General features: G+C 39.5%; 1 pseudogene; it reads left to right on the top strand.

The window, feature by feature from the left end:
• The first annotated feature begins 5,140 nt into the window (after positions 1-5,140).
• On the top strand, positions 5,141-14,552 carry LOC104440354 (annotated as a pseudogene).
• Positions 14,553-14,818: the final 266 nt, after the last annotated feature.

The raw sequence follows: 14,818 nt of genomic DNA on the forward strand, positions 1-14,818 counted from the left end.
GACTTCTGCTCACTCAATAACATCTTGGATTAACATTGTTAAACATGTGTGGTTGTGCTGATTGGGCATTCATATTGTCCTTGCAAGTGCATCCTGAAGCACCATCCCATATACTAATCATGTTCTAATCATATTGAACTGTCAAAATCCCCACCAAGTCTTCTCGTTTTAAAATAGTTTGCTGACCTTTTCTCTAACCTAGCTTGCTATAATCTCAATAATATATGTTAACTCTTGGGATTTCGTAGGAACAAGTCCTTCAGCATGTCATGAAATAGCTAGCATTTTTGTATAGAATTCCTGCTACAAAAAAGATCTCTGAGTGTAAATCTTTTCGACCAAACACAGGTATAATCTACTTGATCGCACATGGTGATTCCACGCAAATATTTACCGACGTCATAAACAAATCTTGTAGTTGAGAGCAGTTGAATGTCAAGTTATTCTTGTCTGTCTTTTTTCACTTTACAGAACCAAAAGGAGGTTTGTCCCCAAAGAACAAGCTGAAAAGTTGTGCGGTCTGAGAAAATATTGGGTCCACTGGTGGTAGCCACGTAGTCAAAGCATTAGTCCACTCAGTGGATGACAAGTGACGCTATGGGGCCCGCTCTGTAAGCAAGTCTATCCCTCCCTTCCCACGGACTCTATTTTGCTTTGTGTTATATTCTCTCTGAGAGTGCTAGTATGAACAAAATAAAGGAGTTAGGGAAGAGAATAAGAACACAAGATTTATAGTGGTTCGAATGCAAGCCTACGTCCACTCTCCCACGCTAATGCCTTCTTGGCTGGATTCCACTATGCAATCAACAAGAGATTACAACTTCGAGTGCAAACACTTAGTAGTAGATCACACTATCTCACTAAGTCACTCTTTTGGTATTTCTCTCACGATTACAAACGTTTAAGCTCTCAAGAGACAAGTATATGATCTAAAGTCGCTTAGACTTTGGAATTATAAATTCTACGCTCCGTCTCTTTCTTGCTCATCGGTCCATGATCTCCTTAAATACTCCTCCACTTCCAAACTACCCGTTGGACAGTATCCCGGAGAATCGTCTTCCAATATACCCATTGGACAGCTCACGTATCTAGAAGATTTGGTAGCCGTTGAGTGACAAAGGTAGAATCCCAAAATGATTCCGATCGCCCATACAAACGAAATCTTGGTTTCCATAAGTAAAGCTTCTTCGTATAGAAAGATCTTGTCTTCAACATCCAATTGCCAATCAAATAGATTGAGTCAATCAAATCAATCTTGATATGGAATCCAAACCAGATCACTAGCCGTTATATGATTGGGCTTGAGTTATGATTCATCGAATCCGGATGTAAAGTCGATAGCAATAGACTTTACAAACGAAGTGTAGACTTTACAATGCAGGTGCGAACATATCGCTTCGAACAGATTTAGCTTTAAGGTCTATACCCGGTTCGGCTTCAAGCATAGAGTCGTCTTCAGTTCGGCATTCACGTTCGGGCCGGAATTTGTCGAGTGAGCGGGACTTACGATGTAGAACAGACTTTGACACTAAAGTCGCGGTCTTCGGAGACTTTGAGTCTTGAGTCTGCAGCGATCTTGAGACTTTGACACGAAGTCTGGAAATCTTCAGAATATATTTTGGACATGTGTTACGTTCGGTCTTCGGTCGTCTTCGACTTTGATAATATCCTCTACATGTTCTAACATCTGCATGGTCTATTACTCAACCATCAAACATGTTAGTAGCCTTTGATTTATTTTGTCATCTTCAAAACATCATAAGGGATTTCCCTAACACTCTCCTCTGCCCCGTCCGCACACAGTTATTATATTCTCTTTCCTCTTCTAGGTTCTTCCCTTCGAGAAAATATTGGACCAGACTTAAGGCCGTTCGGTTCGCGAAAGCGTTTTCAGCTACCGTTTTCAGATAAAAACGAAACGTCTCTCGACCTTCTGCGCTGGCTTGTACATGCTGTTAGACAGAGAGAGATAGATATGTTTCTCTGGTTGAGACATCCCTCTCCTCCAAATATTATAGTAAAAGGTGAACTGTGCGAGGCCATGAAGATTAGTAGAAATAGAAAACGAAGAGGAATTTTCAGGCGTTGGAAAACCTTCCGTATCTTGGCAATGCGACCGTATCTGGAGCTCGAGTGTCATCGCAGCCATGACGGGGTTCCAAGTTTCTTCTGTTTGCCTGATAGAGAAGTATATCTCCCATCTGAGCTTCACTCATCTATAATCAAAACCTCCCATATCTTGGTTTCCCTGGCTGTTCAAGTCTGTTTTTGGTTTGACCAAAAAAGAAAAAGGTCTGTTTTTGGTTACCCAAAGAAATGGTGAAAGTGTTCGACTTTTTTGCTCCCCGCAGTGTCGTTAGTGCTTTGCAATGCGCTTCGGTCAAAACCTTGAATGGCTTTTCTTCTTCTTCTCAGAAGGAAAGAACGAAGAAGAGGAGAGAGAAGAGAGAATATAATGCAAAGTCGAGTCCGCACGGAGGGGAGAGAGACTTCTCCTAAATAGGTGTCGACACTCGATGACCCATTTTTAGTTATTTATTGTGTGGAAAGGTAAAAGTCAATCCCGAACATCACTTGCATTATTCATATTTTGCCTTTTTGAGTCGTCGCTTGACTTCTCTACAATGCTACCATAGACTGATGCATGCAAGATCACTCATTGTCGCATGACTAGGAGGCATGTGTAAACACTCGGAAGACACACGAAGAACACTCTCAAAAAAGCTTTCGATGCAAAGCTCTCTCAAAACGGCGAAACTCCTCTCTGCGAAACTCTTCTCGGTGAAGTGGTCTCCCATGGCTCTTTATTACCTCCGACACTACTCTTACGGTGGCCACTAGCCTACACAGCTCAGGGTCCCCTAGCATAGCTAGACTAGGGGGGCGCACATGATAAAATTTCTAAAATAAAAATCAATTTCTATTCCACGGATGAGTTTCTCAGCAAAGAAACGTGTTTGATAATGATTCAAAATTTCCATTTTTAGAGTAAAAATTCGTTTAATAAGAGAATAAAATTTCTATTTCTAAGAGTGGCAACGACTGGCATTCGGTGGCCGGAGTTTGACGTCCGGCAATCGGCATCCGACATTCGGTGATTGACGGCGGTGGTGAGTCCGACGTCCGGCGACATCGGTCCGACATTCAGCGTTCGACGTCCGAGGCCGGAGTCCGGGTAGGTGGCGGGTGGCCAACAATCGAAGTCCGGTGGCCAGCAACCGGCGGTTGGCAACGGGTGGCCAATGGCCAAAGTCCGATGGTCGACATCCGATGATTGATGGTGACCAACAACTGATGGGTGTCCAACATGGTTGGTGATGAGTGGCCAACGATCGATGGACGTCCAACATTCGGCCTAGAGTCTAGTGGTGACGACCGGCATTTGGTGGCCGGCAATCGGTGGCGAGCAATTGATGGCCGGGGCTGATGGCGGGCAGTTGGTGATCGATGGCGAGCGTTCGGCATCCTATAAGCAGCTAGTGGGCGACGAGCGATGATGAGAGTGAAAGATGAAGAAAATTTTGATTTATCATTTTTATTCCAGAAATAGAAAAGCTAAAATTTCTAAATTCTGATTTCTACTCCAAATCTATTTATGGAATAGAATTTTTTTTGTTTTGGTAAAGGGTAAGAATATATAGCTTGAACCAACAATTACAAAAGATTCGGCACCACAAAACTTGCACTCAACAAGACAACAGATCAGTCAGAGTGAGTGGAAGGGAGCCGAATGCAAAAAAGGACCGCAAAAGCAGGCCTGAGGAGCAGAACCAGCCAAAATAATGGCGAAAGGAAAAGGAAAGCAGCGGGAGGCCATAGAAACCACAATCTACGCCGGCATCCACCAACGACAAAAGTGAAGAGCCATCAAGGAAGCACCCACGCGAAGGAAGAGTATCCAAATAGAAAACACCAAGTTAGGGCCCTGCTGAAGTAGAAGACTCCCCAATTGAAAAAAATGATCGGATCAAACCCTAGCTACGCTGCAATCTCTGGTTTCTATAAGTATCATCCACACTCCTGAAGGTGGTGGCCTTGTCTCTGATGACCTTGATGAGTTGATTCTATTCATGGAATAGAAATTTGTTCCAGAAATAGAAAAATGAAATTGCGTTCCCAAACGAATTTCTATTCCAAACCTATTCCGGGAATAAAAAAACAGATAAATAGATAAATAGAAATGTTGTCATGCGCGCCCTAGGTTTGCCATCGCTCCTGGAAGTTCCTTGACTGCAGCCCAATATGTTCCACTACTTTTATCAGCCGTTTTTGCCATTATGCTAGAACCTGCAAATCTCAAGGTGCATTTGGTTTAGCCCTTCCAAAGGATTTTCAACCGACAAAGCCATTTGAGGAAAAAATTTAGGTGTCAATAGTATAAAGAATCCTCAATCAATTTAAGAATAATTGATCTTCATCTTCATCCTCAACCTATTCTACTACCATTTACATCGTCAATCGCTTTTTCCTAATGTTCGTACTTTTAAATTTCTTGCCATTTGCACTTTCTATTCAAGAATTAACAAATGACCTTTGAAACCTTTGCCGATTGAACTAGATCGTTAAAATGAAAAGTATTTCGCCCTTTTGGTGGAACAATGTGGAATGTTGATATAAGTTAAAAAAGTGAGTAAAAGAAGAAACCAAATGAGGATGCAAACACAATAGTAGATCTATTCAATGAAATTGAATTCAGCATAAACATTAACTTTCTACCAAAAATTGAGTTTAGAATTGGTTAAGACCCCAAAAGTAAAAAAGAAAAAAGAAAAAATTGGGTTAGAATCATTTTAAGAGTTTAGGGTGTACCCGAGGAAGGATGGAGATAGCTTTGATTCAATCCTCTACTTAGCATCTTCAATAGCTCCAAGTTTCGAATCCAATGACAAGCTGAATAATAAACTCGTTATGGTATTTTGAGCTATAATTTTGGGGCCATTGATGCAGAATCAGAAAAGGATCAAAGTATCACAAAATTAAGAAGAATTGTTTGGGAAAGAAAAGTTTGAAAGCTTGATGAGAGTGGAAGAGTAATTTGAAAGTTGAACGGGGTTTGAAATTGAAAGCGGCTTTCAATATCGAAGAAGGCTAACAGATAAATCAAGTGACGTTTGCTTTGATATTAAGCAGGAAAAACCCAATGGAGAAGTGGGCCAAGAAATTATATGCCCAATGTATTTTGGCTAGCAAAAAAAAAATTGACAAAATATTTGGGGGCAAATGTTGGTCGTAACTTTTAGGGCAAGTAGCTTGAGGACCAAGTTAGGCAATAAACCATTCACAAACTTTAATTACACATCGCAGTTGTCCACTGAGGTTTACCATCTCAGTTCGGACCAGGAGGAGGTGAAGATGTGTTGGCACTGTTTGGTTGTCGATGAGCACAAATGTTGGGCTCTCTTGGATCTCCGTATTTAAAGGTTACTTGACTTTTCCTATGCTTTTCCCTACATATCCAAACATTTGACAGGTGAACTACTCCTCTATATAACAGCTTAAGGTTTTATGAAATGAATTGAAATTAAATTGTTTTGCTACTACGCCAGTCAAGCTGGCTACGTTTGAACATGAGTTTTAAGGCAGATGCTTGGTGCCACAGGAGAAGATGTGCCCAAGCAGACGTGTGGAAGAAAGAGAGATGAGGTTTTGCAAACCAACTTCTTCGGCTAAAGTTTCTCTTTTTCTATAAACACATAGGTTCATAGATGAAGTGTCAGATCCTGATTAGGCGATAATTAATCTGATCAAGGGGGTGAAGCTGTGATTAAGACGAAGGCTTCCCAGTGGACAAAGGATCACGATATCACCAGTCAGTCATCAAAGTGAGTATCATGTTCATTTGCCCCCTTTCGCTGGGCCATAGGAATATAACAATTGTTAATGTTTGGGAGCTCTTTCATTTGATTGGGACAATTGGTGTCCGATCCTATAACTTTTAGTTAAATTACGATACTAAAACATAATCTTGATTTAAGTAGGACATCCGAGTCGGATTAATGATCTGCCATAATTTACTTGCAGTGACTAGAGCTCGAAGAATCAAAATTTTGATCAGGAAATTATCGCTAAGTGTTTAATCAAGCAATGGCCTTTGCAACGTATTTAACCCTTTAATTAATTAATCATGTTGTTTTACTATGAAAGACCTCATTTTTCTCATTAAATTGTCCAATCCACAAACTTAATTAAATTAATAAAAGGGATGACCATATAAATATATTATATAAGGTGCGCTGAAAAACTTAAGCAATTATCCTTTCCAGCAAAAGCCTTTCAAACCCTAAAAGCAACTGCAAACAATGTAAAGCTATTATTGAGCCAAAGAAAATGTAATTTTATTTTCTTGAACCAATCATTCTTTGCAACTAACCGATAAAATCATTTGTAACTAACCGATATTTTTACACGAATATTCACCTAACTAGGTTTTCTGCAGACCAAATATATCACAAGAATAAAATCAACATGCACATCTCCAAAAAGTCATTCGACCATAGTACTGTTTTGCCCCTACTTCCTTTTCCTAAATATCATCTTTTACATTGTTTCTGCTCTTATTTTTCTTCAATGGTCCTCGTAGACCTTTTTTTTTTTTTTTAAAGCGATAAGTTAGGCACGAAGGCCCAGATTTCTCGATGAGACTAACCTCGCAAGTTTGAGGAACAGTAGTGATGCGTGTTCATGATTGGTTATGCAAAAGATGAGGCCGTCTAGATTTCCATTTTGGCATGTCTTGAGCCTCTATACATGATCCACCTAGACTTTTCTATAAATTTGATGTACACATAACATAATAGAGTGGATTGAGATAGATCGACTGGTTATAACTATCAACTCGTTAGCCACAAAACATCTTCAAACCTATACATCTAAGAGTTTTTGATTTTCAGAGCTTTTTAGTGGTTACATAATCCGTCTGCTCATTCCCTCTACACGAGACACACGTCATACCCAAACGGGCGTCCAAACTAAATATAGGGCCCTGCGTACGAGGTTCTCTCTCGAGTTAATAACAGTAACTTAACCACTTGGAATCAACCCAAAGAGAGTAACCATCAACAGTTCTTATGTAAAAATAGCACAATTTTTGGCTGTAATCTCCTCCGACTCAGGATAAATCAACAGAGCCAGATGGATACGACACCCAAAATAAAAAAGAAATAACCCTCGAGATTATCTCTTTAGTCAGAATTCTTTCTTAATAAAGTTATTGTTACTCTGTTACTCAGACATGCACATACTAGGCTGCCATTGACGGCATTGCAGTGAAAATGCTCTTGTTTTGCCCTGTTTACAGCACCTCACCCTCTTCACCTTGTGCTAAAAAATCCACCTGACTTCTCGCTCCACCTCTCCGAAAGTAAGATCTATATTGCCACTCTCTCTCTCCCCCCAAATCTTGGTGGGTGATTTCGCTTTATTTGGTCATAAGCAACTCTCAAGATTCTGTCCACAAGGTGAATTTCGCCCGAGAGGCTTTGTTGCCACCTTCAAGTTCCGTGCAAAGGAGGCCTTCTTCCCCGACGACGCGTTCAATCAGTTCAAGAATGAGAAGTGGCCAATCACGAAGGCGGTGCAATACTTCGTCTCGATCTTCAAGTGGCTTCCCAGATACAACCTCAAGCTTTTCCAGTATGACTTGCTCGCCTGCATCACCATCACCAGCCTCGACATACCCCAGGGCATCAGCTACGCAAAGCTTGGCGACATTCCTCCTATTATCAGGCTGTGTAAGTCATATACTTCTTTGTGTACTCGACGCAGGATTGTGTTGGATAAATGATGCATATGCATACTTACGGAAGTAAAAACCCAATTATTTGCATTGTTCTTGTGACGTATGTGGCGAAGTCTGGAGGATGATAACTTGCCAGCTTCCTAAAAATGCGTACTCTTATTTTTCTATTTGACGCATTATATGTTGGATTGACGACTAGTGTACACTTATCAAATTTAAAACAACATTGATTAGCATACCTGCAATTCCTATGAAAACTTCCTTGCGGATATTACCTTCTCTAGTGTCAATCTATACCGAGCCAAAAGATTTTCGCAAAAGTTCACGTGACCACCTTTTTTTATTGACGAAGAATCTTCCAAGGCATTATAACCATGCCATCGTTTTCACAAATCTTCATGTTTTGACTTACGATATCGACTAACCGCAGATTCGAGCTTCGTGCCACCAATTATATATGCCATCTTTGGGAGCACGGAGCACATAGCAATCGGGAATGTGGCCGCCTGTTCATTGCTTCTAGCTGCGACCATTCAAGAGAAAGTGTCGCCGGACACTGACCCCTTACTTGTATCTCAAACTGGTCTTCACAGCCACTCTGTTCACCGGAATCTACCAAGCAGTCCTGGGGTTCTTAAGGTATATATAGGAGCGATTGCACGTATTTTCTCCTTTATTCCATTAATAACCAAATAAATTAATCTCCCCAGTTCATCGAATTTATGAGCAGACTGACGATTATTGTGGACTTCTTGTCCCACTCAACGATCGTGGGCTTCATAAGCGGGACTGCGACTATAATATCCCTGCAGCAGTTGAAGGGCATGTTTGGAGTGACTCACTTCACCACCAAAACGGACGTGATATCTGTCTTGCAGGCTGTGTTCAAGCACCGAGACGAGGCACGTAATAACTCATCCTTTGAATAAGCTCCATTCATCTGTTTCTAATCCGCTCCCCTTTTCTTGGGTTTCAAGTGAGTTTTGCCGGGACGATGCGACAAAAAAAATCATGTGGACAAGTAGCGGATGAATGGTTCAGGCAACAAAAAGACGTGAAATTACTTGCAGAGATATTACCTGGGCCGAGAAAATAAAGATATACACGTGCCGAATGATGGTGTGACTAGATAAAAACCTCTTTAAAATGACACTTTCTTGAGCACCCGTCGGCCATAGTCGTCAAATATGGAAGGCCAAGGGAAGACCAAAAAGAAAACGTCTCGGGGAACCCAATATACGATCAAAAGCGAAAGTTGGAATGTACACTCTTTCTAGGTTCATTGTAAGGGAAAAGGAAAATATGGGTGTGTTTTCTTTTCTCTTTTTCTTGGAAGATGCTGATTTGGATTATAAAAATTGTGCTTTTGTGCAGTGGAGGTGGGAGTCTGCAGTTCTTTTTTCTCAGAAATTGTTCCCGATAATAAAATGAAAAAGAATAATTTCTTATCAGAATTTGTTCTTAAGAACATAATCGTTGTCAAACGCACCCTTATCAAGTTGTGAGGAGTGCAAATAATTCTACAAGTGTAGCTGTGGGTAACTGTACAAAATTTCTAATTCTAGAATAGAAAAATAACATAAATGTATTTGGTAACTACATAAAATTTATATTCCAATTCTAAAATTTTATCAAATTGTAGAAATTTTATTGATTAATTATATTTATACTAAGGAATAAACATATTAACTAATCAAATTTTTATTAAGTAGTAAATAATAGACTATAGTATAAACTATAAATATAAATACTAAATAAAAAATTAAAATACAAAATTAAATATGTATTCTATAAATAGCAAAATTTCAATTCATACTGCAAATCAATTTTTTATTTTTTAAATAATTTTATTAATTTTTTCCTTTTCTTTTCCGTTCTTCCTCTTCTTCTTCTTCTTCTTCTTCTTCTTCTTCTTCTTCTTCTTCTTCTTCTTCTTCAAGGTGGTCGGTTGTCGACCTTGAGACAATCGGCGACTAGCTAGACGAGAGCCAACGACCTCATAGGAGCGTCGCCAACCCTCGACGAGGCCGGCCCTCGTGGCCAAGCCTCATCGGTGGCTAGGCGGCCTCGCCAAGGCTAGGCAAGGTCTGCCTGGTGACCGGCAAGGTCGGTGGCTAGGCTTGCCTCCGGCAAGCTCGCTGGACCTCGCCCTGGCCTGGCAAGCCTCCAGCGAGCTCGCCGGACCGGTTGCCGACAACCTGCAGTGATGGGCGATGGGCGATGAACGGCAACCGCGGCGGTGGCGATAGATGAAGAAAAAGAAAAGGGAAGAAGAAGAAGAAAATTGTTTGATTCTTAGATTTGTTCCCAAGAACAAAAATCAATTTTTTTTATTCTTAATTATGTTCCAAATCTACTTCCGAGAACAAAAATATATAAATTTGTTCCCAAGAACAAAAATTTTACCAAATACGATTCTATTCCAAAACTACTCTCGAAAACAAAGAATCATAATCATGGCCTATTTGGATGATTACCAAACAGACCCTAAAGGAATTATCACAATATCTACAACCCTAGTAGGAAATTCTAGATATGCTTGGATTGGACTGGAATGGGGTATTTTAAGGACTTTTTTTATTTTTATTTTTTGAGACCTATAGATAATTGTATATAGCAAAGAAAATGTTTGAGCATCACCTCACATCACTTGAGTACTAGATTGCAAAAATGTTTTGTATACATGTGACCTCCCGTTATCTTGAGAATTTGACTTTTTGAATTGTATTTTCTAACAAAAAAACTTATTTTTTTTCTTCTATTAAGTTTGCTAGTTAGTAATCACTCAAGTCGCATTAGGTTGGTACCTGAGCAATTCGAACTTGATTTGAACTAATAGGTCAAGTCTTTCGATGAGTAGTATATGTTAGCCAGCTTTAAATATCTTGGGATAGCTTTAAGAAACATTAAATGAATTGGTTAAGTGATTAAGCGCTTGGTTTGTCTAGCAAATTCTATATTCATATTACAGTGTTGCCCACTATATATTAACCTTAGGTGTCACACGTCGTAACCATAAGGATGGAGCTTTACCCAATACACACAAATGGCATGATTCGCGAGTGTCAATATTCTTGGAAAAGAGACAAGGATAGCTAAAACGATTTGATCTTAAAATCTATGTCGCCAGATTTTTCATAATGGAGTAGAAACATGTGGGTTTGGCATTAAGATCAAAAAGTGTAGACGATGAAAAGCCAAAAAGTAGTGGGTATTTTGAGGTTCTGTGTGTTAGATTTGGCTGTGATGGTAAGGCCACATAAATAAAAAGAAATGAAACACACAAACCGATGAATCACAAATAAACACGCATTTATAAAAAATAAAAATAAAAATAAAAATAAAAATTTATTGTCGTCATGTTGCATCAGAGTGTTCGCTTTGTATAATTGGGATAAGTTTACATCTCCATGATTTTCCACCTCCGATGTCAATTTCTCTTTTTTCCCTGATTGCAGAAGAAAAGGAATTCGAAGCTATTTTGGGTATCAGCCATAGCTCCAATGGTGGCCGTTGTTGTTGGAGGCCTCTTTGCTTATTTAGCACATGCGGAGAAACATGAAATCCAAATCGTAAGTACACTATTACATCATCATCATCATCATCATCATTTAGAAAACTAGGCATCACGAGAGAGGCACCATGGAATTTCTCTGGACTGCTTTGCCTTACTTTGGAGAGTTTAGATTTTAGGGTTGGCATAGGTTTTGGGCCCTTTGAGGTTTCATATTTTAGAAGTTTCTGTATGGGGGCTGACTACCCCTCTCTATCATCCAGATTTACCAATCTTAGTTTCTCACGCAAAGAAAATATATTTATATACACTTACATCAAATATAAAGATCGGATAAACTGTTAATAGATCCTTGGGGTCTACTTCATTAATTATTTACAATTCGAGCTCTCCAAGGATTTATTTTGAAACGATTTTTCTTTGTTATTCACTTTCCATTAGAAGAAAGCGGAATGAAGTTGGAGGGATCAATCTAAAGATTTTAGCTAAATCTATCAACTTTGGTCGAATAATCAAAATCTTGTTAGGTGAAATCTATTATCTCGCATATCACTAATACCCTTATATTCCCCGCAAGAAAATAATGTCTTAGCAAGTTTAATCTGGATATAATGACTCATTTAGGTATTGCTCGGATACATTTACACCTATTTTGGTCTATAAGCAATATAAGTGATATTAATGTGTTTCTATGTATTTAAGTAACTTTTGCTTGGTAGTATTGTTTGGCAAAAGAAAAATAAATCATGTTAACATAATCTATATATGATGTAGACTATATATTAAGAGTCAGTATAATCGACCAATAAGAGATGATTGCCACACGTAATTCTACATTTGTTGCAATGACATATTTTTTTAATAAAAAATTTATTTTCTTATTTTCTTATTTCGATTTATTAAATTCTTGGCAGGTGGGTTACTTGAAGAGGGGAATAAATCCTCTTTCCATTAAAGAGTTGAACTTTGAATCCCATTATCTGCCAGTCACTCTAAAAGCTGGACTTATCACTGGCACTCTGGCTCTGGCTGTCGGACTGTATTTGCCATTCCCAGGCATCTTTTTCTTTTACTTTTAATTCGTTTTTTTTTTCCTTAGAAGTAAAGGGAAATCTAAAAACATGTATGAGATTTTAATTCTACAACACATTGATGCAGGAAGGAATTGCCATTGGAAGAAGCTTTGCCATCTTGAGGAATTATCTGATGGAAATAAGGAGATGGTTGCTTTTGGGATGATGAACATTGTGGGGTCTTTGACTTCTTGCTACCTCACAACGGGTGCATTTTAATTTGGTAACATTCAAACATGCAGAGCATTGAGAAGTGCTTGATCTTCATGTACAGTTAACTCGCCGAAAATGAATATAAACTTTCGAGTTGAACGATCTAACCGACATCAATTTCTCCATTGACAGGGCCATTCTCGAAGTCCGCAGTCAATTACAATGCCGGTTACAAGACGGCGATGTCAAACATAGTGATGGCTATAGCCATGATGTTGACTCTGCTCTTTTTAGCCCCTCTCTTTAGTTATACAGCTCGTGGCACTATCTGCCATTATAATGGACGCCATGTTCGGGCTGATCGAGTATGAGGAAGCCTATAGCCTCTTCAAGGTCGACGAGTTTGATTTCTGCATTTGCATGGCCGCATTGGTTGGTGTCGCTTTCATCGGCAGGGACGTTGGCCTCCTGATGTCGGTGAGCTTCTTTTTTCTTATCAAACAGATCTATTTTGATTGCGCATGTTATTGGAAATGTCGCTTAAGTTTGTTAGTTTAATTCGCTTTGGATGCTTCCACGCAGGTCTCATTAGCGATCCTCAGGTCGCTTCTGTACGTGGCTAGGCCTGCAACGTGCAAGCTTGGGAGCCTGCCGGATTCAGGCCTTTACTGCGACATTAAGCAATATCCGCTGGCGACCGGGATTCCCGGGATCCTGATCCTGAAGCTGGGCTCTCCCATTTATTTTGCCAATTGTTCCTACTTAAAAGAAAGGTACATTTCAGTGTACCTAAGAGCATGTTTCATGGTTGACAAATTCTCCACTAATGCGATAGTAAACTACTAATATCTTGCGCCCAAAAAAAAAAAAAACAACTAATATCTTGAATTTTGTCTACAAGATAATGAGGTGGATCAGAGATGAAGCCGAAACTAGCGACTCCAAAGTGAATGAGGTCGAGCATCTTCTTCTGGATATTGGAGGTAGGATTATACTTCCTTCCTTTACAGGTCCTGCAATTACAGTTCTCTGCAATTACAGTTCTTGATGAGCGCTGCAAAGACGACGTTACTGCCAGCGACTGTATTGACTAATCACTAATTTGTGCCAAACTCATAAGCATGTGTGATTTGGCCAACTGAGAACTGAGATTGCGACATGAAATGATTTGCCTTCCTTTTGTTCCACAGGAGTTTCGACGATTGACATGACCGGCGTTGTCTCCCGCATTTGTCAATGCTCCACAGCTTTGTTCCAAGAATCAAAGGTATTCGCTTCTTGTCTCCCGCATTTGTCAATGTACTAATCCAAGAAAATGGTAGGACATTTCATATAAGAAATTCGAAAAAAAGGAGGGAAGAAGGAAGATATAGAGAGATGATTGGGTGCATCATATCATGTGCGTGTTGAAATTGTTGGTAATGCAACATGATGTCTGTTATCCCCTTTTCAGCTGCTCCTAATCGCACTATCTTCACATACTGATCTTTCTTCCCACATAAATGTGCTTGCTTGCCATTTTAGCTAAGATTTCAGATAAATGTATACATTTGCAAATCTCAAACAGTGGAAGATTAATCACATGATTGTCAATCAAATTCTTAGCTTTTTCAGTGATGTATTCAAGAGAAAGGCTCTTCAATCATGTGAAGAGCTGCGACGATGAACTACTGAGACATCCAACTTTGTCCAGTTGCCAATTTTCAGTCAGATAGAATCTCGGATGGTCCATAATGCCAATTCAATGTCACAAAAGAGTTGAATGAAGTGGAAATTTGGATAAAATTGACACTTGAATCTCATTGTATATAGTTGGGGATGATTGACAGCGGAACTCAACAACACAAATACCAAACGTTCTTCATTTGGCGCCAGAATCAACCGTGTGACAGTGTTTCTTCTTCTCTCCTCTGCTTAGAAGTCAGGACTTGTCTGATGCAATATCACAAGTCCACCTCAGACAGCTTGTGCACGTAGCTGTCTTAGAGAGATTTCCTTGCGAAGTACCTACATGCATGAGTCAGTAACATGAGCTTGCGTCTTTTTAACAGTGAATCGAGTTTTGGTTCGATTATCTTTTTAACATTGTGGAGTTTTCTGATTGGAGAACGCAGTCATATGTTGTCACAAGCATCCTGGGACTGTTCAGATCAAACAATCTCTCTCATTGGTTTCTGCCAACTCAACAACTTCTTGGATGAATTCTGTTAAACATGAGTGGTCGGTGCGGATTGGGAATATGTATTGTCCTTGCAAGTGCATACTGAAGCACCCTCCCATGTTCTAATCATGTTAAGCTGTCAATAATCCCTATTTAGTCTCCTCCTTTTAAATTAGTCT

Source organism: Eucalyptus grandis, chromosome 3, assembly GCF_016545825.1.
Source record: "Eucalyptus grandis isolate ANBG69807.140 chromosome 3, ASM1654582v1, whole genome shotgun sequence".
In the NCBI taxonomy this organism is placed as follows: domain Eukaryota; kingdom Viridiplantae; phylum Streptophyta; class Magnoliopsida; order Myrtales; family Myrtaceae; genus Eucalyptus; species Eucalyptus grandis.